At 34.0% G+C, this 14,128-nt stretch overlaps 1 long non-coding RNA gene across 1 annotated transcript; it reads left to right on the top strand.

The window, feature by feature from the left end:
• Positions 1–1,178: 1,178 nt before the first annotated feature.
• Positions 1,179–11,247, top strand: LOC148131469 (uncharacterized). The gene is made up of 3 exons (XR_015748898.1): positions 1,179–1,668; positions 9,051–9,147; positions 10,818–11,247. It is a non-coding gene; the product is annotated as an uncharacterized LOC148131469 (long non-coding RNA).
• Positions 11,248–14,128: the final 2,881 nt, after the last annotated feature.

The following is a 14,128-nucleotide window of genomic DNA, read 5'->3' as shown; positions in this document are numbered from 1 at the left end:
TGGCTGTAAAATGTGGTAATGCTACTCTGTTTTAACCACATTTGATCCAAGGTCCAGCTTCAGACAGCATGCTGGTTCATTAATTTGGCTTTAGCATGCTGTACAAGCGCAACCTTTGACACAACCTTCTGTTTGTGGTAAGCCTTGTCTGCTTAACTGTGGTTAATTGAAAAAATAATAGGCTGAATTTACATAATACATCAGCTCTTAAATCATTATTTACATACTGCATTAGTGTGTGCACTAAATAAAAAATAAGCAAAATATATATTTGTTTTAGCAAATGATGCAAATCCTATCTTATTTGACATATAAGGGACCTTACTAATCCAGAAGGTTGCATTAATAGCTATTTGTATGCAGGGGGTGGAACATTGCTGAAATAAATATTTATTTTTGCTTTTTCGATCAAATCTGCATATGCATGCTCATGCAACTAAATCTGTTGCTATAGTACATGGCTGTCCTTTTGAGATTTGATAGATATATCAAAAATAATTCTACTAGCATGCATATTATTTTGACAATCTTCTAATCTTCTTAGACATAAATCTCTTTGATTTTAATAGGGCTTTTTCTTGAATATAGGGGACAGCAATGTGGATTCTTCCAATTTAATTACCAAGAAGCAGTTAAAATATTTTGGACGTGGAGTTTCTTTGACCATGATGGTGGTAATTGAGTTTCAATCACAATAAATCTGGAGGACATATTAGATTGGAGGAAACTTACATAAAGCACACACTTCAATCTACTGACCTTAAGGATTGCTCTAGTCACATTTTCTAAAAAAGACTTTATAACTGACTCCTCCATAGTATCCTAAGGGAGCATTTCTGTTATATGCTAATTAATGATATAGACATTAATTAATACAGTCATTGTTTTTTTTAGGGTCTGTGCTTAGCCTATTTTTTTCCAGAAAAGGAAAGGTAAACCCATCAGTGAACTACGTAAAATAGATGAATGTGTACATAAGCAGTCATTCACTTTGTTGGATTATGTGCAGCAAAGGTAAATTTGAGCTGAGGATGTTTTTAAGGGCAAGTTGTGTGAAGCTGAATAGGTATTATGTCCTATCAAGGACTCATTGTTTCGTAGATTCTATACCCAACAATGCCTCATTGTGATGGCAACAGGGAATGGTGCATTAAATACCCGGGTTTCAGACCCCCTTCACATTTTGGTGTCCTTGTCTGCTGTACAGACTTGGATATTCTCTCTGTCCTTTGTTTTGGTTGGTAATGAGTTCTCTGGCTGAAATAATGAGATCGGACAGTTCATCTGGATTGAAACCAACCACTCTCATCTCCGCCTTTCTAGATTTCCAAGATTTCTCTTCTATTTAATCCCAGAATAATGAATCTAAATGAATTTCTGAGACAGACTTCTAAACAGTTTTTACAAATTTGGAAGACTGCTTTTAGATTTAGATAAATTTCAATTTTGTATGTTTTGGGACTTCAGCTATTCTATTTAATTGGCTGCTTGATGAAACCTGTTTCTGGGTACTCTGAAATTAAAAAAAAATCTATCAGCAGATTTTTTTTTCAATTCACATAGAAATATTTCTTGGAAGGATAAGGAAGCACAACACCAGTTATGTGTTTTATTTGATATAGCCAATATCTCACTGAAGAGATCAGCTTTTCATCTGCAAGTATAAAGGTGAGTTCCTTACCATGAAATGGGATTGTAATGTATAGATTTTGTGACATGGATAAAAATTAGGCCTAGGACAGTTAAATGGTGATTAATGTTATCCTTGGCAAGGTTTTCTAGAGACAAGTGGGCTTAAAAAAAAAACTGTACACCCATGCTGACTATGTAATAAGTGTAGATTCTTAACTCTGAACAGGCAGGCTGGAAATGTTACGTGTATCGGAAACCTTCTATAAGAATTAATAGCTTCTTTGCCAAATAATATATCTGTAATACCTATTTATAAAGAGAAATATTAAACTATTTTAACAGACTAGGGGATTATGTGATAAGAATGCAGATACATAAACATGTAATTAGAATGCAGATACATAAACCTCAGTGAAGACTAATAATAATAATTATAACTATAAATGTGACAACTCTATTTGTCATATTTCTGTAGATTTAAAATTATTCAATCACCAAAATATTAGTATCTTTTATATATTTTATTTCATATATATAATATATAAATTAGATAGATATAGATCTAATTAGTTAATTGAATATTTGATGCTCAAAGTACCGCAGCATGCAAATAATATGATCCTGACCTAAAGTAGCTTTCTTTTGCATTTTTATATATTAATTCCATTTAGAAGAAGTGATTGCTTTTGTGGGTGTTTATAATTGTTTGAACACTGTAAAAGTTTGGAAAAAGAGAACAGTGGAAACATGCTAAGCTTATCATTATGTTAATGATGACTAAAATATTGCATTACAAATTGAAATGACTTTCCATCATTATACAATAATTCAAGCAATTTATCACCATCAGTCCAGTCTGAAAAGGGTCTGTTTACAAATTCGGGTTTCATACACTAGTTTACATATCAGAATAATTTTGACTTAGTCATAAAAGAGAGAATTGTGGGTTTTTTTTCCTCCTTTAGTCTTGTTCATTTTGCCAACAATAACTTGGAAAGAGAACAAAACAAACATCTTTTAAATTATTTTGATCCGACTTCCAAAATAAAGTCAGCATTTAAAATCTGAGGAAAAGTGGACAGGTTCTGGAATAGTCAACAGATTTGTCTTGGGAATTGTATTAAAAGTCCCACAACTTGCTCTTTATTATTTGAGATAAATTATGATTATTTAATGATAATGAAACAATTAAAGACTGCCATTGAGCAGTCTAATTGGTCTACTAGAGCTACCATTTATGTGTTGTAAACACAGGACAATCCCAAGGTGAGAACAAAAACTAATGTTTTCTGTATATTTTGCTGACATTTGGCAGTTGTCCATATTTTTGCAGCAAACATCTGGACAACCCCAAAATGTGCTAGCCGAAGAGCAATCTTGGAGACTTAATATATTTCAATTCAGCTAAAGTGCTGAGCTAAGATGTAAATCACAACTGATAAACCTCAGTGTAAAAATAAAGGCATCTTCTAACACAGTAGATCTTTCTGTGTCTAGCATTATCATTGCCATGTGCCAAAAAAAATGTTTTCCATGGAAAAAGTTTAAAGAGAGAGCTAATATTTTAGTTAAACAGAGAACCTTCAAAATTATTTCTTCTGTGTGGAGATTTTTACTTGTTTTATATGGATAGAGGACCATTCAATCCTGTGAGGCCCCAAAGTCATAAGGCTCAGGGATTTACCACTTCAAAGAGAATTAGTTCTGAGATGGCTCTGTGCTTCAAATTAACTGTGGTCTGAATAAATAAGAAGTAAGGCTGCAGTGTTTGCTGTGAAAAGTGTGGGGATAAGCAGCCTAATTCTTTTTGTTTAAACTCCATTCCACAGAGTTTTATGATGAAACGTCTATCATTATTAATATATTCCACGCTGCACTGTGCCTTTTCATTAAAACTCCAATCAGCTTCATAGTTCTGAATGGCTCCCAAATAGTAAGTTACAAATGCCCCATAGTTGAGTGGGATGGGTTTATATTATCAAAAAAGAAGGAAATATAGCTCAAAAATGGAAAGCAGAATTAGAGTGATTTGAATTTAGATGCAGTCTGACAAGCATTGCTGACATTGTTTTCTCCTGGTTAAGCTGAACACTGTACCCACACGAAAAATAACTGTGTTGTGATATGATTATTCCTAGATTTGATTATCTCTATGCTATGAGAATTATGAACTAATTTGTAGATTGCTAATTTCAAACGATTGAAAAAACATGATTGTTTACTAACACGTTGGTTCTAATGAAAAACAAGTCTCTAATTCCAAAATGGGCAATTTATATTTGTTCCATCTTAGGTTCTGTATATAACTATTGATAAAAGTATATATTAAATTTTTATTTTCCATCTGGAGTCCCAGTTTAGGTGCTACTCTGAATTAAGACATGTTATTATAATAGTCAAGAAAGTTTATTAATATGGGGAGTTGTCAGTGTTTAAAATATAACTCACATTGAACACAAATGTTTTAGGATGATTTATTAAATTGTTTATGGTCTATCCTGAGGATGGTGTAGCAGTATACAGTATAAGAATTAGTTATCTTACCAATCCTTAGTACTTTTTGTCTTAGATACACTTGGAAAGTACTATTAGGAACACTGAGTTCAACTTAGTGCAAAATCTGGAATGAAGCATCCTTAATAAAGGGTTTCCATTTTTAGAAGAAAGCTATTGAAGAAAAATTTAACCTTATTGATTCTCAAATTGTTCTTACCATATATTTTTTCCTAACACTTTTATAGAATCTACCTTCCTATGACCTAGCCTTGATTAAGCATGCAGCCTTATAAACTTTCCTAAGGTAAAACTCATATAGCCAGTTAATTTCCTTTGGAATAAAAATGACTGGGTTGTCCCATGCCTCCAGACCAAACAATGCTGTAAAAGACTGTAATCTTGGTTAAAAAAAAAAAAAGTCTGGCTTGAATTCCAAGATAACACGTGAAAGTTCATGAAAACAATATCTTATTCTGTAGTCCTCCGGAGTTTTAGAAGACCCTCCTGAACATATGAAATTGGATACAGACCAATATTGATGAAGGGGAAAAAAATTGCCCTTATTAACATGTATTTGAATGTTATGGAATAAATAAAAATTTCTTCTGGAATAAAAAGGGGTGGTAGCCCAGTGCGATAAATTTAGTCATAGCCTTCATATTTTGGACTTCATATTTATACAAATGAATTTATACTTTGTAGATATAAATCTACAAAAATACCACTATTTCAAATATACATTATATAATCTGTGGCATGATCTATCACTGGATTTTCATATTGTTTTGGGGAGTGTTTCATTTCTTTTAACATTCATTCTGAGATCTAGTGTTGGAAAACAAGTAATGAGGCATACATAGCCTTGTTGAAGTCAGAAGCAGTGGCAACATTTGCTTAAATCCCCTATAAAAGCAAAATTTAAGTCCCAGTCTAATCAGGGCTTCAAAAGGATTTGAGTTTTATTGCAGCCTGCCAAGTTGCATGTGACTCTAGGGGCTACAGGATAAACATTTCAAAACGTAGAAGCTTTGAGAAGAGGGTAATTTTCCTAGTGTTCACATCATTATCAGCCATGGTACACAAGCACACAATGGAAATGATACTAGTCTGATTGCAAACAATGCCTTTGAAATTAAATAAAAAAACTTCAAAACCATTTCTTAGTGAAGGATTTATCAGTATAATTACCATTTTCTAATCTGGAGTTGTGCTGAGACATTGTTTCAAGTAATGAGTGAATCAGGGGAGAGGATTTGCTACCAGGTTCTTTAAGGGTGAGTAGTATTAAGGGGGAATCCTAAGGCTGATGAAGCTTTGTAAGGACCCTGCAAGGCTCTGGAACACCTACTTCTCCTGATTTCCCTTGGAGTTTACAAAGCAAGCAGGTAATTAACAGAAGCTGAAAATAATTTGCACATTACTGATTGGAGCTTTCCATGAAGTTTCCAGCCAGGTTGTAGCCAAGCTTACCCCATGAGGACAGCAGGGCTGGATTTGGAAAAACTTCTAAACTCCAGCTCTTGACATAACTGGTGAAGACAAATGCATTCTTGATGATTTAGGATTGGCTAAATAGTTGAAAGCCCCGAAAGAATATTTCAAATCTGTCCTTAACTGACACTCAGCATACTGAAGTGGCTTTCAATCCAAATCCACAGACCAAAGATTGGGCCCAAGATTGGGCTAGTAATCTCATTCTATTGGCTGAGATAGGCTCTGCTGTTTCCATAGTCTTGTCTCTTAGTTCATACAAAATAACAGTTGCTTTTGGATTCCTATCTTCGTTTTTTGTCTTATTTCTTTTAACCATTATCTCTCACTCAGGACTGCTGTAATTAACAATGATATAATTACAGAATAACAGAGTTGGAAGGGACCTTGGAGGTGTTCTAGTCCAGCCCCTGTTCAAGCAGGAGATTCTATACTATTTTTTTGTCTTAACTCAAAACAACAATTTAGGCAGGCTCCCTATGAATAAGGAGTACACAGGAACCAAAGATGTTTGTCTAACTCTTCAAAAAAGGGTTGAACAATCTCAGCCTTCTTCCAGCTTCAAAGAAACAAAGTTGACACTGACAAACCTAATGGATATGCTCAGTCTATCACATCTCACTTTAATCTCTTTAAGGTATATTTTTGGCAATAATGATATAGTCTTAGGTGTTTTTGCAATTTTTAAAAAGAGAAAAGAAAAATCTAAAACAAAACTGAAACTGATAACTCATCCAAAATATGTTTCCCTCTTAAACAAATTGATAGTATTTCCATACTGAATCCTCACTTTTCAGATATTAACATGTGGAATTCAGACATTGTAATTGTGAATGATGCAACTATTGCTGAGATAAAGTTTCATGGAAAGAAAAGATATTCAAAATGACCTTCCGGCCGATAGATCACTTTTTAAAGTTAAATCTACTGTAGTAAGCACTATAACAATTTTAATTTTAAATTTTAAGTTGAGACTACTTAGTCCAGACTTTGTGATGTGATCTTCAAAACAATATTTTCTCAATCACTCCACCCCATTTTAATCATCTTGCTGAATAAGGAATCTGTTAATATGATTGTTTACTATTTTATAATATTGATCATAAAAATATCATCCAACTATGGGTATTTAATTTTTTTTAACAACACAAAATCTTGCTTTTTTGTAGCATTCGCAGCACAATCCTTTGCATGTTTATTCAGAAATTAATCCCATTGCATACAGCCTTAGTTTGCACTAACACAGCTCAAACTGGTTTTAGCCACACATTTTGGTTGCAGTTTAAAAAACAAATATGAATTATAAGAATTTTAATTTTGGTACATGTAAGATTTCCCTAAAAATTAATAAAAGTAAAGAAAATATTTCTTAAAATCTGTATATACACCAGTTTTTATTTTACAGTCAGCTGCACTACGTGGAATATATGTTGGGAATTTCCAGCCTCTTGCATACCACCTAACCTCTGTAACCAGTGCAATGAACAGTTTTACAAAATACAATGGAAACCCTGCCACTTTGAAGATAAGCACTCACAGTTCACTTAAAACAATAATTCTGTACTTTCTTTCCTGTGTCAAGATTTATTTTAAGTATTACTATAAAATATCATAGAAGCTGCTAGCAGCCAGATCAGTTTGTATAAAATCAAGGGTCTCTTTGTGGCATATGACAGGCTATATTTGACACAGGAAAATACTTAATCATGAATGCTATCAGCACCACACCACACCTATCTTTGTAAAAAAAAAAAAAAGATTTATTACTGTGAACTTGAACTGAAAAGAGACAAGTAATCATGAATCTTAAAAGCTACTGCTGAAGAGTTAGGGTTAAGGTTATAATGTCCCAAATGTTCTGTTGCATCTTAAATGATATTACCAGCTACATAGGAGAAATGCAAGAGGTATATTGATGTCATCTAGAACATTGGACACACAGATATTAACATTTAGGATGATTCACTCTCTACTGCAATGGCCAATGATCCTACTTTATAGTTCTCTATTGGGAACTATTTGCTAGCTAAAAGTTTTTAGCAACTCCTGGTTAAAGGTAATAAAGCAACAATAGTTAGAATCTAATTACAAATCAAATACCGATAGGCAGAAATAAAGCTGGTCATAATCTTCGTACATGAGATGCCATCCTATGTTTCTATTTATCTTGTAGTGTCTATGTCCAAATTTGTAGCAATCATATTTCCATGTGCAAATTGTATTGATCGTTTCCTTATTGCTGCTGCTATTATTGTGATTACAAACAAATATTCTTCTAGAAACTTATTCTATTGCAAAAAGGTTTTTTGGGGAAAAAAGGTCCTCAGCTATCAATAACTTTTAAAACTGCTAAAATTAAAAGCCCCCTTATAAGTCCCTGATATCGAACCATGTCAACAACAAACAAAACCAATTCAACTGGAATGAAACCAAAGTCATTGGACATGTCAAAAACTTACCATGTGCATGAATTTATTGAAGCTTAGTGCTCTACAAATGGATCCATCAATAAATACATTGACTTAGAACAAGAATATGAACCTATAAGAAACTGGACCACCCAAATGATCAATCAACGAAGGATCTGATCACCACACCACCACCACTACGTGAACAACCAGTCACACAGCCAACTGACCACAACACCACACAAGACCTATGTAAACAGAAGACAAATGGAACAAGACATGTCCCCAAAACACCACTGAAGATGTTACCTACATAGTTTGGTAACAAAACATCTGGGAGCTAAACAGCAAGCTTGGAGGACAAAACCCTGCCAAAGTCCTCTTATGATTTTTAAGATGGCCATTATGGAAGGCCCAAAAGCTCATCAACAGTGAATACATTTTTATTAATTAATTTTATAGACTGTCCAATTCCATCATAACTCTGGGTGGCTGCTAGAATGCCTCCTGGATTCTGAATGGGTTAATTCTTTTAACAATGCCATGTCTTAGCTGCAGAATATACTTTAAAAAGCCTGTCATGGGAAGATTAATTTAAAAAGATTAAAAATGCTGGAACATTCCTTTTTGAGACATTCTGTCTCTCTTCCTCCAAGCTTAGCAAAAGTCCTTTGCTTTTCTTACTAGCCAAATGGGAGTTTCTTTTTATTACCTGAGCTCTATAAGGATTGTGAAATAAATTTAATAGAAAATGGTGATTCTGGTTTTATGTTTTCCAGCTAAATAGGTGGTGTGATATTACTAGGGGGACTGAGGAATGTTTTGCTGATGTTATAGATGTCATGATTGTAAACCACCTATAACCTTTGTGACTGGGCACTATATTATTCTTTTTTAAAAGAAATAAAAAAAATCCCATGATAATCATCGTGAGTTTTTACTTTCCCAGTCTGTATGCTACAGTTAAATTCTGAGCATTCTTATTCATCCATCACTTTGAGATCCTCCATTTTGCTCTTTCAGAAAGATCCCTGGGCAGAAGACAAAAAATTACAACACACACAAATACACACTCACACATAGGAAGGTTTACCTGAATTCAACAGAACTACAGTCCTAGGTAAGTATATATAGAGGATAATTCCAAATATTATGCCCTGCAGGTAAATTGAACTTCTAATTCTCTAATTGTCGAAGGAAATCTGGGCACTCTAAGTCAAACACATCAGACAGCTGTTAAATGTTTAGAAGAGATTGCCTGTCAGGCTGTATTTCTGGATACCAATATTCTATTCCAGGCAACTTTTATACCACTTTTTTAAAATGCTGGCCTTTTCTTCATTATTTTTATATGCTGGAAGCTATCCTGTGTATTGTTTTAATAATGGAAAATTGAGATATAAATAGCCTTGTACAACTAATGAACAAATAATCTGGTACTTGGTTAACACAATATATCCCTTGGGATTGATGCCAGCATAGTATACTAGTACTATTATGACACAATGTAATAAATCCATTGCCATCATAATATTCTGGTTCTAAATGAACAATAGGATTTACACAGTTACTATAAACATAAATTGGATTAATATTTCCAGGATACAAATCCTACAAAAGTCCATAAAAACATATCAACCTAATGGTATAGTAGCTTAATATTTTAATTGTTCACATTCATCCCTAACTGTATATCGCTCCACAATCTTCACTGTAAAGGAATTAATCATTGAAAATTATTTTAAATGAGTTTATTTTATATCTGATAAATTAAGACAAAGGCAATGTTGTTTAAGGAAGACATAACCATTGGATATTAATGTTCTAGCCTGATTTAATCAGATACCTGTTACAGATTCTAATTAATGGTATTTCCATTCTCCACATACCTCTGGTTAATCATCAGTATGTAAACCTCTAGAGAAATCACATTCATCTTAAATAATGTAACACTATGGGAACACTTCTAATAATTCTGACCTTTACTCTTTCTTTTTGCAATAATTATAACTTCAATAAAGATTCCAGCATTTACTGTCATTACTAATTGGTTCCTTCAAGAGAGGGAAGGTAGGCAATAGCCATCAGATAGTCCTGTTCACCTGAATTCTTCCATCTCCATCTCAGGCCAATTGTCCAATGTGAAAGTATGTTCATCTGCGTGTGGGGGTAGGAATGATTAAATAATAATTACATTTTTATTTATGATTGCATAAATATTTGGGACTTTTATCCTTAAAATCAGAATATAGATAACTCTAATCAGATCATCCTACATCAAACAATTACTTTGATGTAAATTACTTTAGTGTACTATTTTATATTTCCTCTATTATCTCAGAGATCAGAATATGTGTTTAAAATTATACATTGTATTTCTAGATATTATTAATGATGCATTTATTCCAGAAGCATGGAGCAATAATAAAGTTTAGAAATTTTGCACAACTAAATACAGATCAGGAGCTGACTGTATAATAAAAATAGAGCTAATGATATATAACTTCTTTGAGAATACCATTCTTTTCAAAATAACTACAATAATGGGAATGAAGAAGCATTTTCTCTAGTCAGAACCAACTCAATCCAATCCAAACCAAACAAACCACAGTTGATTTAAGACTGAGCAAGCTCTTTGTCAAAAAATATTGTCAGCTGACAAAACGGAGGAGGAGAAAATGGAAGATAGAGCAGAGTATCCTTTAAAGGTTGTGTCTGGCTGCTGCTGTTTAGAATATTGAGAAGAAACAGTTAATATTACAACTACACTATTTCTGATCTTAACTTTAGATCTAACATCTGTTTATTCATTCAACCATGGAAGAGCACAAGTAAACTGTATTTTTCAAACTGGGAGCCAGAATAAGTGAAATAATGCAGGTGAAGTATAAGGTGAAGTATAAGAGACTTACAAAAGAAAGGCTTCAGAAAAAGATCAAAGTTTTGGAATGGCCCAGCCACAGTCCAGACATGAATCCAACTGAAAATTTGTGGGTTGACTGAAAGAGGGCTGTGCACAGGAGATGCGTTCACAATCTGACTGATTTGGAGTGTTTTTGCAAGAAAGAGTGGGCAAAGTTTCCCAAGGCAAGATGTGCCATGCTGACAGGCTCCTGAACAAAAAACCTGAATGCTATCATTAAATCAAAAGGTGTTTTAATAAGTGTTTGTTTAAGGGTGTGCCTATTTATGCAACTACACTGTTGTACATTTTTTGTTATTCCCCCCCCCCCATAAAAAGTTTCAGAATTGTTTGTGTGCATTCCCTACTCTTGTTCAATTCAATGAATTGTCTTTAAGGTAGGCAGAACTTTTTTTTGTTCACAGTTCTATCATGTAAGCTGAAATAGGCATAGGTGCCAGACAGTAATCTCCTTTGGAGTCAATACACATTATTCTTTCTCTGAAGAGAAAATTCTTTCTCCTTGATTAAGCTTAATCCTTTGCCATCCAAATATACTATATGTCTGCTTTTTAATTTACAAGTAATTTAATTTACAAGTAATTCTATTTTATGCTCTTGTCTTAACAGTAGGTATACCATACCTGTTGGCTAAGAAGTATCTACTGTATGTTATGCTCATTGAAGTGCATTCTTACCAGACTCTTTACAACAGGGGGCAAATCATGGGGAAAGAAGCATACTAATACTTATCAGGATAAGAAATGATGTATCCTAATGGGAGCATTGTGATTGTAATAAGGCTGAGATGAGTTTGCAAAAAGTGAAGCAGCTATTATGAGACACAACTCTGGTAATAGATCACAATATCCATGTTTGAGTCTTGAATACCTTCTTATCACATGCATACATGCATATGAGTTAAAACTGCTGTCATGCCTTTGCTTCCCATATTGTTCTGTAAATATATATTCTCCAGTCTTATCATGTCTCTGATATATCTTACACCTACAACTTCTCACAGATTATTTTCCATATAGTGCTTCAAAATTCTAATTATGTTATAACATATGATAAGAAAAACTATATACCAGACGTCTTTCTAATTCAGGCCAAGCATCGTCCATTTGTAACTTTCTTTCCTTGGAATGAAACCAAAACATCTGCTGTCCCATTGAGTAATGAGAAAGTTATTTGTTCCAGTGCCTCGTTGCCTTCTGCATTATTCTCATCACTTTCTACCTTTCCATATAATATTTATTTGTATGCCCCAATCAAAATATAATAAGTCTTTATATGAACACTTTAAATGTCCACTGCTCCAATGTTGTCCTTGGTTTAGGTTGCTCTCAATCTTTGCAACCATTGGAATGAGTTACCCATGCTGACTAGGAATTCTGGGCTTTCAATTGAAAGAGCTGTTCATTCAGCAAATAGAAACTGACTATTAACTTACTGATAAAATTGCATGCACATTCCATGTGTTCTGCTGCAGATGAAAATAGCAAAGGACTTCAGAAACAGAAAAAGCACCCTTGGGAAAACCATGACCTGGATGACTATGAATCTCTATAGACTTTTAGCTATGCAATTTGGAATGAATACCCTTTGAATGGTGTTTAGTATTTAATATTTATTTGATTTGGCAATCACTTATAAGATACAGGTATAAGAATAAATATAGTCTTGAATACATGAGATAGATACTTATAAGAAAAATAAAAAACAATAGGACAGGGACGGTAGGCACGATTGGTGCGCTTATGCATGCCCCCTACAGACCTCTTAGGAAAGGGTGAGGTCAATAGTAGAAAGTCTAAGGTTAAAGTTTTTGGGGTTTGGGGAAGAAACCACAGAGTTAGGTGGAGTATTCCAAACATTGACCACTCTGTTGCTGGAGTCGTATTTTCTGCAGTCAAGTTTGGTTCGGTTAACCTTGAGTTTGTATCTATTGTGTGCTCTTGTATTGTTATGATTAAAGCTGAAGTATTCATTTGCAGGTAGGACATTGCAATGTATGATTTTATATACTATATTTAGATCGGATCAGAGGCAGCGTAGTTCTAGGTATTCTAGGTCTAGAGTTTCAAGTCTGGTGGCATAAGGTATTCTGCAATGAGCAGAGGAGCGGAGAACTCTTCTTGTGAAATATTTCTGGACTTTTTCAATTGTGTTAATATCAGATACATTATATGGGTTCCAGACTGATGAGCTGTATTCAAGTATAGGTCTAGCAAATGTTTTGTATGCTCTAGTTAGTAGTGTGATATTACCAGAGAAGAAGCTACGTAGGATTAGATTAACAACTCTTAATGCCTTTTTGGCTATGTAGTTACAATGCTAAAATGATCTAGCACTTAGATCATTTGAGATGAGTACTCCAAGGTCCTTGACAAAGTTTGGATCCTCAACAAGGTCTTGACTATTTAACTGTTTAGTGTTGGTGTGAGAGTATGAATGGATTTCCAGAGAAAAAATTGCAGACTATAGGAACCATTAGCACTACTCAGGTGACTCTGAGGACACACATGAACCTCCAAGTGCTTCAACAATCCTCTAAAAGAATGCAAATGACCAGCTGTCTGAAAGAATATAAACCCCTCCATTCCTCACCATCCAGTCAGAGCACAAGTACTGTAGCTTTTTGGATGAGAAGTGAAGCATCTTCAAAGAAAAAACAAGAAAGTCCAGTTGCCTCCTGAAAAAGAACCTTTGGGACATCCATGACCTGGATGACTGAGAATCTCTATTTCAGGGAAAATCAGCAAAATCACTGTTGATGGGCAGGTTTGTGAATTCCATGAGCTGATATTTAATATGTCCTTGAAAACTGGGAGATTAATTGTTCTGATTTGCCAGTGACCTTTCTCAATAAAGATGTTTATTAATTTCCACAAATTGTTTTCAATTGAAGGAGCTTTGTCGTAAACAGATAGAAATTGACATGCTGCCAGAGACTGAAAGGGAGAGCAAAAGACAGAGGTCCCTAAAGTAAATTTAATGCAACATTTGTTTTTTCTTTTGTTGCAGCTATGCTGTAAACAGAACCACACAAGATTAAGGCTCATTGAAGACCAATTTAGCTTCTGAATTGGACCAAGAAGAGCTTCTTAAATAGATTTTAATAACAGATCCAGTTTTGATCTATCCCCCTACTCCCATCTATCATGCAACTTGCATTCACTATCATAAAACTTCA

This window comes from Notechis scutatus, chromosome 3 (genome assembly GCF_049901735.1).
Source record: "Notechis scutatus isolate UNSWTSFEM ecotype Mainland chromosome 3, rNotScu1.2, whole genome shotgun sequence".
Taxonomy (NCBI): domain Eukaryota; kingdom Metazoa; phylum Chordata; class Lepidosauria; order Squamata; family Elapidae; genus Notechis; species Notechis scutatus.
This window is presented reverse-complemented; position numbering and strand designations above follow the sequence as displayed.